The sequence below is a fragment of the Elaeis guineensis genome, chromosome 6 (assembly GCF_000442705.2).
Source record: "Elaeis guineensis isolate ETL-2024a chromosome 6, EG11, whole genome shotgun sequence".
In the NCBI taxonomy this organism is placed as follows: Eukaryota; Viridiplantae; Streptophyta; class Magnoliopsida; order Arecales; family Arecaceae; genus Elaeis; species Elaeis guineensis.
The window spans coordinates 28,534,750-28,547,019 of record NC_025998.2 but is presented as its reverse complement, the minus strand read 5'-3'; the positions used below and the strand labels follow the sequence as shown (position 1 = coordinate 28,547,019).

The following is a 12,270-nucleotide window of genomic DNA, read 5'->3' as shown; positions in this document are numbered from 1 at the left end:
TGAATTTTTGGGGATTAGGGCATTCCTATTCCCTTTTGTAATCAAAATGGTTCTCAACCAACCAGATGGAATGGGCGATACTCTTTTCAATCCCATTACAGAGCACAACTTATTTCTGGTGATTCCATTAATAAATTGCATAGAAGAGTAAGTTATCAATGGCAAATGTTTGCAATTATATCTGAAGGGCTGTCTGGTGGTATTATTGTTCTATAGAAAAAGAATTTGAATTATATTGATTTTTATCAGTGGCAAATGTTTGCAATTCTATTTGAAGGGTTATTTGGTGGTGTTATTGTTCTATGGAAAAAAATTGAATTATATTGATTTTTTCAGCAACAATAAACAAGTTGTGATTGGAGTTATCACTGAAAATGGACTCAAACCATGGATACTTGGAATAATATATGCTGCTACATGAGGTTTGGGGGGTGATTCACAATTGTATTACAAATGGCCAGCTGGTTAATGATTATAAGAGATTTCAATATTATTTGTTTAGGGGAGGAGAAGAGAGGAAGCATGGCAGTATCGAATACGTATCTGTATCGTACCGTATCTCATATTCATATAGCAAAATGGCTGTTATATTTTTAAGAATTTATCGTATCTCCATATCCATATCGTACCGTATTTGTGTTCCATATCATATCTATGCTTCTTAGGAAGAAAAGTGGTAAAAGATTTCAAGAAACAAGGGGTGTTTTGGATTTTAGAATATTTATTCAAACAAATGCCTTGGTTGATTTGGGATTTTCTAGTAGTTAGTTTACTTGGTGCAATAATAGATTATGAGGAGCAAGGGTTTGGGAATGACTTAATTGTGCTATGGCAATTGTAGATTGGATGGATATTTTTTCTGAATCGAAACTCTCCCATTTGGCCAGGGTTGGATTTGATCACTGTCTGCTTCTCTGGCAAATGAATTCAGCAAAGAATGTCATGAAATATACTTCTTTCAGATTTGAGAAATTTTGGTTTTCATGTGATGGGATTACAGAAGTTGTTCGGAAAGCTTAGAAATTTAGTGGTGATGTCTCCTGTGGTGTCAAAATTCTGCGGCTATTTAAGAAAACACGATGAGCACTTCAAAAGTGGAATAAAGAATATGTTGGTTATTTTTTTGTTAAAACTGAACGTCTTGAAAACCAAATTAAACAGTTATAGGAAGAAGATATTCAAAGTGGAGGAACCGCATACGGTTGCAGATTGGTTTGTCTAGGAAAATAACTGAGTATTAAAAGGTGTTGTGACTCCAAGAAGTCTTTTGGCATCAAAAATCAAGAGTAAGATGGTTAGAAGGAGATTCCAACACTTCCTTCTTGCATCTTTCCATCATTCTACGGAGAAGGAAGAATCAAGTTAATGTATTAATAAGCCTGGTGGAGTTATGACAGAGGATGCAGTAGAAATTGAGTTATATCTATTTTAACTTCCTTTCAAAACCAGTGGTGTACATAGGGATCTTGTTCGCCCCTTGAACTTCCTTCAATCCAAACACCTGTAACAGGTCAACAGAATCAACATCTCATTCAAGATGTATCAAAAAGGAAATTGATGAGGTTTTGAATCAACTACCATCTGACAGAGTTCTTGGACCAGATGGATTTTAGCCATTCTTCTTTAAAACCTTCTGGCATATTATTAAAAAGGGTGTTATAGCAGCAGTTCAAGAGGTGTTTAAGTCTTACTAGATGCCTGGGGATTGGAAAGCTAGTAAGCTACTTACATTATTTTAATTCCCAAAAAAGAAAGCCCAGTGGAGGTGAAAGATTATCGGTCAATAAGGTTGTGGAACATGATATAAATTGATTGCTAAAATTCTTGTAAATCGTATGAAGCTTCTCCTGCCCAATTTGATTTTAGCAGAACAAGGAGCACTTGTCCTTAATTGTAAATTTCTGATATGTTATGGTGGCACAAGAGGTTTTTCAAGATATGAATATAGCTTCAAATAGAGAATCTTTAATGGTTATTAAGGCTGATATGGAAAAAGCCTATGATTGTATTTTTTGGAGGTATCTCTTTGTATTTCTTAGCCATTATAGATTTCATCCAACTTTCATTAGATGGATAATGTGCTGTCCAAAATCCAAGATTTTCCATCCTTTTTAATAGAGGTCCCTCTCATTGATTTTCCTCTTGTAAGGGATTAAGACAGGGTTGCACTTTATCTCCATTCTTGTTCATACTTTGCTCTGACATGCTATCAAGATCCTTGCAAATGTTAGACGTATTTAGAGCTTTAAAAGGATATAGACCTAAACCTGATGGTCCAAACATATTACACCTTATGTTTGCTGATGATTTGCTTCTTATGGCCAAAGCAAATCAAAAAAATGCAATGGTTTTAAAGAATGCAATTATGGACTACTGCAGTCAATCATGTCAGAAGGTAACATCCTTAAATCTCAAATTCAGTTCAGTCAGAAGGTTAACCCCTGAACAAAACATGGTATTCTTCAAATGCTGAATATTCCATTGAAAGAAGGATTGTGGAACTATCTTGGAGTATCTTTGGCTCGCTGTAAGTTGTGCCTGCAGGATTTTACTTCATTGTTTGACAGAATTCATAAGAGGCCTGGAGGTTGGAGATGGAGACATTTATCGCAACCTGGGAAAATCATGCTGCTACAATCTGTTCTTAATTCAAGTTACATGTACCTACTCTCTGTGCCTGTTTCAACATCTCGTGTTAAAGCTTGAAAAAATGTTTAGAGCCTTTCTTTGGGGACATGAGGTTGGCACGAGAAAACTTCATCTTATCTCATGGAATTGTGTTTGTATAGAAAAGGAGGATGATGGGTTAGGTTTGCAATCACCAAAGATTCGTCGAAAAACTGTCATGGGAAAAGTGGCCGCTCAACTTGTAATCCACAAAGACTCTATTTGGTCTAAACTAGTCCAAAACCAAATATAATTTTCATAGCCGGGAGAGTAATCACATCAGCAGGGGTGCATCGCCTATTTGGAGATTAATATGCTCGAATGCCAAATGGGTACGAGATGTTTTTTGTTGGCAGATTGGCCATGGCCAGCATATCAATCAGCCATTTGAATGACCCATGGATCACACAAACTCCAACCAACGGTTAATCCCATTCCCATTAATAATGGAAGATTGGAAAGTTTCTAGACTGCTTAATCATGACAATACATGGGAGCAACGTTTGGTTGAACAGATTTTTTCCCCGGAGATGGTTTCAAAAAGTCATGCTAATTCCTCCCAAATATCATTATGATGACAGGTTATGCTGGAGGAATTCATGAGGCCAAAAAATTAGAGTTAAATATGTATGAAATCATCCAAGGCTCTACTCAGAATGAAGTGACACAAAATCTGAATTGGATTTGGAAACTGAAGATGGCGCCTAGAATCAAGGCCTTTTGGTGGAACTTATGTTGGGGCCAATTGCCCTGCAAGAACCTTTTGTATTCATGGGGACTTCTAAACCAACAAAAAGCAAATTGTGATTTATGTCATGGGGGTATTGAAGATATTCAGTATTGGTTATATCATTGTTCTCATGCTTCTGAAATTTGGGCTATTTTGAAGCCAAAGTTTCCAAATTCACCAAGCTTTACGAGTTTTGCAGGACCTTATTAAAATTTGTTCTGATTGTAGTATTACAGAGTTTTATAAGGGTGCTGACATATTTACACTTGGGCCATTTGGAACTCAAGAAATGATCATCTATTTCAAAGAAAACCTTGCAACATTCTACAAACTTTTACCTCTGCTCATCATCTTGCTGATGAGTTTTATCATGTTTCATTGAAATCAGTAGGATTTTTAGAATCACAATTCTAGGGTACGGACAGCTTTGTGAGCTCATCCCACCCTTCTCCAAGATTGGTTCATTGGGTACCCCCACCAAATGGTCTACTTAAGGTTACTTTCGATGTTTCGTGGTATGAAGGAGAAGCAGGGTTGGGTTACATTATTCATGATCATTATGGCATTGTTCTTTAAGCTAGAATTATTAAAACTCAAACTGCAATTATTCCTCAAGCCGAATACTTAGTTGCTTGGACTGTCTTCTTCGTTGCTGCCCAACAGCTTGGTAAAACAAATATATGATTAGGAGATTCTGTCACCATGATTAAATAAATAAAGCAATATCAACAAAAGCTTTCTCTGCTATCCTTCATTGTTCATATTAAGATTCCCTCAAATAATGGTCTCCTATTACGCTACATCCCTTCCAGCACAAATAAAAACTTTGGTGCTGGCTGATGGTGTTGGAGTTTCTTTTTTTTGTTTGTAATTATTCTCTTGTTCTTTGTTTTTTAGGGCTTATGACCCCTTTATATATATAAAAAAAAAACACGCCCCTGTAGAATAGGTGTAACAGGATTTTCATGTTCCGCAACCAGGAATCCGTTGGTTACCAAAATTTGAAATCCGTTCTTATTGGAGGAGGCTTATCAATCATATTTTGAAGGGTTTGGACTAGGGGACATCTTTTAGGGAAGCGTTAGTTTGCATCAGGATGCAAATTCACATCGTGGGATGCCGAGCCAGATCCAATGGCCACATGAACCATGTTCCTGTTCCTTGCTAGGAATCTTCATCATGTTGCTTTAACATCAATGCCAGGTAAATGAATTTTCTTCTACAAACCATGGTTCTAGCCTAGACAGAGAAAAACTCAATTTTGGGCCAAACTAGCACTAAGGTACTCAATGATAATTTTATATACGTTCTGGCAATTAGCAAACAAATCGTTGGTAGCCTATTTCCAAAAGACCCCATAGAGGCCAACAAGCAAAATACTCCATAATGCGGGGGTAGAAGAAAATATTTGAAAAACAACAAAAAGAAAATGGTATCCTATGTTATTGGATAATGGAAATATTTCTTGCCCAATGTGATATATAGGGATATGGCTAATATATCAAAAACTACTGGATAAATCCCAATAACCTAGAAAGTGAATTTGATACAAATCAATATGAAATTTTAAATTTATAGATTTATCTAGGTAGAAAATCAAGATTCAAACTTTTAATTGGCTGCTTATCAAGATTGGTCCATGATATATCCTCTCTAATCAAGTAGAATTCCTTCTATGTTCGAAGCCTCACAAAAAAGAACGAGAGAAAGAAAGCTAGTCACTAATACATGATCATCAACTCTATGTTCGGTTTTCTTCCAGATCATTTATGCAAGAGAGAAGAGTCCAAATATTCAGACCCTTGAACCCATCTTGTGTAGTTGTGTTACATTTCATTTTCTTTCGACCAACATATAGAATAACTTAATACTCTCTTGAAAATATCCTAGAGCAAACGCTTAAATACTTGTACCTTCTCTATCCGTTACCATCCCCCAATCTTGCGTTCAATCAATTTGCATGCTTATGAGCCAAAGCTGGTCTCCTTAAGATCATGAGCCTTCAGGCCATGGAAGAAATCAGGTGGTTGATATTAGACCACCTCATCTTGAAAGCACTGAAAGATATCATCCACTAGTATCTAAAAAAGATGAGGCAAAAGCCCGAAGCTACTACTCTGAAGTGATCGACATAGATAGCTACAAATTTGCAGAGATGTTACTGCTCGATGGCTATTTTATTATCCAACCGTTCATCCATTGTAATTTGATGGCCAAGAAGTTCAATGATCCATTGAACAACAATATTTGGCTTGCAGTTTGTCTCCTGCTCCATATTATAGACTTCATGCCAAATACTTCAATGGATTGCTGAGTTTCTTGGCTATCAAATTACAACAAACAAATAGTTGAACAATAAAATGGCCATTGAGCAGCAGCATCTTTGCAAATTTATAGCTGTCCGTATCAATCACTTCAGGATAGTAGCTTCAAGCTTCCGCTTTTAAGTCATACATCTTTTTTAGGTACTGGTGAATGCTCTTTTTTGGAGCTTTCGAGAAGAGGTGGTCTAGTATCTGCCACTTGATTTCCTCTATGGTCTGAAGGTTAAGGTTACCATGATGGTGAGGACTAATGGGGACTAATTTTGGTTTCGTAGGCATGTAGATTGCTTTATTGCAGGACTGAGGCGACTTTGAAGTTGCTCAGCTTATCTGCGCATTGCCCAGACATTTCTATGTAGCTAATACTTCTTTCTCTCATGTAGAATCCATCTTCCCAATTGTATCTTGGCTGGCTTCTCTTGCTTCAATTTTGCTTTGACTTACTTTTGTTTTCTGCTCTTGTTCTTGTAGAAATCTCTAAGACATGTGGCTTGCGATGAAAATTCCCGCCATCAAGTACTTGAATCAGGCACTTGTTGGCTTTAATCTACTGTATAACATCAAATATGAGAATAAGAGCCATTATATGGCATATTTTTTTTTTTTTTTTTTTAAAAGATAGAATTATATGATGATTTTTCATGTTTAACTATTTAACATATAATATACATGAAAACTACATGCCAATAAAAAAAATCAATATTTTCTTTTGCGAATATGGACATAAATCAAAAACTATCATTATTTTCACAGTAAGTTTTTGTTGTTTTCCATTATAATGGCTAAGAAGACCATTGTGACAAGTGTAACTAATTCTCATATAACCAAGATTGCATATAAACCACCATATAACTTGCATGATCCACAGGATACATTTTTTTTTTTTCAAAATTTATTCTATTTTATTTCTCTATTTTATATGTGTTTTAAAAATAATTGGAGAAAAAACTGCATCCAATACATCAAACAGTAAAGCAAAGCTTTAGTTAATATTTGATTTATGTGCACATTCATGTTCATCAAATAAAATAAATTTAAATAAAACTATATGATTATTTTATTCAAATCTCATTTCCTTTGAGCTCCAGTTGGGTCTGGGAAATGTCTAAAAGCTTAAGTGGCCAAATATATATATGTGGATATGCACCAGTACATGGCGTAATGCTGGTATCCCTTTGCTTTCTCACCCAATCTCTCTTATATTATTTTAAGGGAGAAATACAGTGAAACCTCCACAAATTTACCCATTTGGTTGAGCCAGATCCACCCAAGCAACAGTACAATTCATCCTATTAAGAAGCTCTTGATGAGCTCAATCGGCGGTCAATACTCTAGACAATCTTCAAAAATCTGATCTCATCTTGCTGGCATTTCTTATTTCATGAAAGTTATTCCATATTGCCATTTGTTGTTTAACTGTAACATTAAAGATTGGTTGGGATGATTGGACTCAAATTTTTTTTTGAGATTTATGGGCTGGATCAATACAACAAACAAAATCAGACTGGACTAGATCTATATGGTCTAGTCTAGTCTGATTTTGCTGGTTATACCGATCCAACACATGAATTTTATAAAAATTTAGATTCAATCATCCAAATAAGTTTGAAATTGTTATGTCCGAAGCCCTACACCTGCCACCATCTTGCATGGAAGGAATATTGATTGAGTAAAAAGTATGAGATAAAAAAATACATAAAGGTGTTGTGGAGAAAGATTCTCTGCACCCTTAGGATACTTTTTGGGAATTATTTTCGTTAGCATCAAAAGTTGTTTACAGCCTATACAAACCTCAAGCAAGGACAATACAAACACCATTAGCACAAAATAAAAAACACAACATCAGACACATTCGTCCGGCTGCTCGATAGTTTGATCGTTTTAATGTTCTCATACGAAACTATTCTTTAAACATTAAAACAACTAATCACATCTTCTCAAGTTTCGAAATCTTGTTGCAGGTCGAACAAAAAAATTACAAAGATTCAACAAAGATGATATGCGAGAGAGCAAATACCTGCTAAAAGTTGCAGAGACGGTACGAGGCCATCAAGAAACCCCCATGCGCTATCTATCCGTGATTTGTAGAAGGGAAATCCGCCGATGGCTTTTCTAATTCCAAGCCGGCATATGAAAATCTATCTCAGGTCATCATCCAGATCCTCCTCAAAAAGGATCAGTTCCAAGATCAAGAACATCAAAAAAAAAAAAAAAAAAAAAAAAATGGAAGAAGCGGAATCAAGAACTGGGATCAAAGTCCAAGAGAGAGAACTGATTTCTTACTTGGAAAAGGGGAAATCGGGGCCACCGGAAAGAAGTAGGAGTTGCGATTTGCGATCTCGGCTCGGTTGCGACAATCCGTAAGAATTCTCCTTATGAATTAGCATAGAAGAAAATTCCCCTTCTGCCGTCCATTATTGTGGAAACCGGACCGTAGGGTCGGTAGGGTGTAGATGAGTTTGGGAGGGCGATGGAAGGGTGGTACTTATGGGTTTGTACACCTTAAACTGAGGTTGTCGAGAGGCTAGTGGTGGACGGGCCCATATGGTTTACAATTACAAGTAAAGCATCTATTGGAAATTCGTGCCAAAAGTGCAGGTGTTTCTTGGATCAAAATTTTAGCATCTGGAAGTGTGGCAGTGACCGGGGTTGCCTTTGCTTCGGGACTTCATGTTGCGGGGCAAACAAAAAGCTCTCTGTATTGGAGTCCAGAGAATAGCAGCGCTCTCGATGTACTTTCATTTATATATTCTAATAATTTATAATAATTTAATATTTAATATATTTTATATATTTTCTTTATATTATAATTTTTTTTTATTTTTTAATAATTAAAAATGATGATTGTTGTAGACCATCATCCCAATCTTGGCCGACCATATCTTTGGATATAACTGAGGTAAGCAAGGGTCGGCCGCAGCCGATCCGAAAGAGTTAAGAAAAATATGGTCCTAGATTTGGCAGGTCCTCCCAGTTCAGCAAGATGACTATTTCGGAAGGATAATCCTTTCGGTGTTGTCAAAGGCCAGATAAGGAAGATCTAATTACTAGAATCAGATTCCATCCTAGAAGGCAACTACCGATAGGCTCTGCGTCGCAAATGCGAAAATATGACTCCTGCTAGTGTGATCTATGTACACTTTTCGAGAGTGGCGAGTCCCCTCGGTGTATATGATTCTTATTTTTCTTCTATTTATAGAGGAGAAAGGGGGCCCCAAAGTAAGTGACTGAAAGGCCTCAAAATGTTCTCTCTTACTGTTGTTCTCCAATTTCCAGCTAACTTGAATGTCAAAGGATCTCCATAAAAAAACTTTCGGTCAGGGACTTATTTTGTAGGTTCAGCTCTGGCACTCAGGAGGCATCTCTATCTGCACCCCATATTGGGTTAAGGACACTTCAACCTCATCTCTAGTAGAGGATCCTTCCACCTCATCTTCAGCCAAGGATTCCACCTCATATCCAGCTGAGGATCCTTCTACCTCATCTCCAGACGAGGACTCCACATCATCTCCAGCTGAGGACTCCTCTACTTCATCTCCAATCGAGGACACTTCCACCTCATTTCTAGCCCAGGACTCTTCCACTTCATCTTCTACTGAAGATCCTTTCGTCGCATCTTTTTCTGAGGAGACAAAACTTGACCTTGTTGGTTTGGATTTTGGCAACAACAGATTAGAGCTAGAAGAAGAGCCCTAATCTTTACTTAGAGCTTATTTTGATAGAGAGAGTGTTTCATCATGTGCTCATAAAGAGGAGCATCAAACACCTCTCACCGCACAACGGTGCACAATCTAATGATATTTAGCAGGAAGCCATGGAGCTTGAATCAGTCCAGACACCACCGCTACCTCCTCAGCTTGCACTAGTGGTCTTTAACTATCAATTGCTCAGTAGGTGCAAGCCATGACCGTTGTGGTACAAGAATGCAACAGGCTACTGTAGCTCAGCTTACACCAAATGCCCCATGCCGAGATCAAGCTAGACTGGCAATATAGCAATCACCTCCTCATAGTCTGAAGTAAGGGCATAGTCGCTGCAGCCGATTCAAAAGCCTCCGATCGAGGACAATGTAGGTGCTCACCGATCAGTTTGTTGAAAATTATATCTTAAAATCAGTCGTGTGATGATTGAGTTCATCTTTGTATATGAATTATTGATTATTGAATAAAAGTTATTCTGATATTTTTCATCATAAAGTTACATCTTCCTTGAACTCTTGTATTGTGATGAAGTCCTTAGAACTATGCTAATATGTGATAAAGAGAGGATTTATCGTATAATTCTTAAATATGTTCGCGATCAAATGATACGTCATTACAAGACAATAATGTTTATCGAGTGGAGGTCGTTGTGTGCCATATGGGTTGGTTGTCCTCTTAATCAAGGAGTGTGGTGACACTGGTATGGCATCCAGGTGAGATATAGGGGTACATCGTTATTGAACAAGTGACTTACCTACTGAGCATTTTGCTGTCAAGAGCTGCTCGCGAAATATATAGGTATAAGTGTCCTTCAAACTTGAAATCACCATAGTTACTTGCAAGTAATTTACTGTGCTTTGGTGTCGGACTATCTGAATTTCTAATACAGTGATAGAAGGCTATTGGGTATAGTCAAGTACTTGTGAAGTCTGTGTGTAGATCAAGATGGGATTGACCTTTTCAGATTATTGAAGTTGATGTATCGCTGTATTTTAATTTAGTAAAGTCTTGACCAGGGTAATCCATGAGATAGATTTGAAAGGTTGAAATACAATACGGATGAAATAATCTCGGTTGATAGTTAATCTGAGACCATCTTAGAGCATTCACGGTCAAAAAGATGAATTATGCGGTAACCATGTGTATGACTTTTGAAATATTTCTTTGCGATAATTCGATCTATCTAAATGTTGAAACTATTACTAGATGGTATCTCGATTAGTGTAGGAATTGGTTTCTGTGCTACTGGCTTAGTGTTTGAACCTATGGAGTCACGCACACAAGTCAGACAAAGTAGGAAGGAATTGACTTATGTTTATATGTCTAATTTGGAAGTACTTGGTTTGATTGAATATATAAGCTAACTTGATTGAGAATTAAGTTATGGATCAAACAGAATTGAAGAGTTGACTATATCTAGCAAGCACTACACATGAGGTTCAGATTCAATCCCAAAGATGAACAGTTTCTGATCTATGATCCATAGAGCATATGAAAGATTGAATTTAAGTACTAATTAATTTTAGATTAGATCTGAATTAATTAGACTTAATTGGATCCAAAATCTAAGTTAGACTTGATATAAAAGTTCTAAAGAGTTTGAGATTGATAGCCTTTCGAAATTGTTTCGAACCAGCTTCGAATCGAATTCGAATCGAATTTATTTTTTATGAGATATGAATATTTTCACTTGCACTGAAATTTTCCTCTATTATGGGCCAAGCAACACCTAGAGTTTTGCTCATTTGGGGTGTCCCATGTAGGTGAGGGAGTGGGTGCAAATTGATTGTCATATATGATGGCAATTCTATCTCATATAGGAATCCTTCTTTCATGAGTATTGGACTGATTCAAATCAGATTTGAGTTAGAACTCTTATATATATTGGGTTATAGAAATTATCTATAAATAGAGAGGGTCTCTATCTATGGATATATAGCAAATAAATCAACTTGAGAGAAGAGAGAAAGAGAGAGAGGTGTGAGAAGAGAGAGAGGTCCCTTCTTCCCCTTTGGCCTCTCCCTTTGTTGCTGCCCCTCTTCCCTTGGACGTGGATCTTATTTGGGTGTCCCACCTATTGATGTGAGATATCATACCAGCACATCTTATCCTTTGATTGATTGAGTTGGAAAGGCAATTGGATTGGAGTTCATCCTGTTTTCTTGCAACATGTGACATGCATGTGAAGCAGAGAGTCTGCACATCCAGGCCTCTGCGAAGGTTTATATCAGATAATTTGAGATTTAATTTCTAGTTCTACTGCTAATCAGATAAAGATTTGATCCTTAATCATATAGATGAATAAAAAAATTTTTAGATGCAACCTGGACTTTCCGAGGAGAAACAATTTCTTTCCCTTCAATTGGTATTAGAGCAGGCCTGAAATATATACATACATAATAGAATTTTTCATGATTAATTACATAAGATGTAATTAATATTTTTTATATAATATTAAATCTGATTTAAATCTATATAAAATTTTTGATCTGATTTTGATTGGATTAGAGATGCCTAATCAATGGTTAATTGAGATTGTTATAAATTTGTTATAATAGAATTCTGCTGTTGCCAAATTTCTGATAGAATAATAACGTGAATTGAAATCTATTTTAAATTTATTTTAATAAAATTTTAATATTATTATTTTTTTATGAAGTGGGGTTTATTTTAGATCTAAATTGGATCTATTTTGATGGATATTTAGATCTGAATCCTATCGAAATTCAGCACTGTACGAAAATAGATTTTATCAAAAATTTATTCCTTATGCATTCATATTTGCATCTAATTAATTTTTTATATAATATTAAATCTAAAATTGATATTTTATAATCAGTATAAGATA

General features: G+C 36.2%; 1 long non-coding RNA gene across 2 annotated transcripts; it reads right to left on the bottom strand.

Annotated features, from left to right (window-relative positions):
* Positions 1 to 5,126: 5,126 nt before the first annotated feature.
* Positions 5,127 to 8,440, bottom strand: LOC105035181 (uncharacterized). Of its 2 annotated transcripts, XR_003799244.2 has the most exons (3): positions 8,005 to 8,288; positions 7,739 to 7,883; positions 5,127 to 6,271 (listed from the first exon to the last, which is right to left on the bottom strand). It is a non-coding gene; the product is annotated as an uncharacterized lncRNA (long non-coding RNA). The 2 variants fall into 2 exon arrangements; XR_830302.4 differs by having other exon boundaries at positions 7,739 to 8,440.
* Positions 8,441 to 12,270: the final 3,830 nt, after the last annotated feature.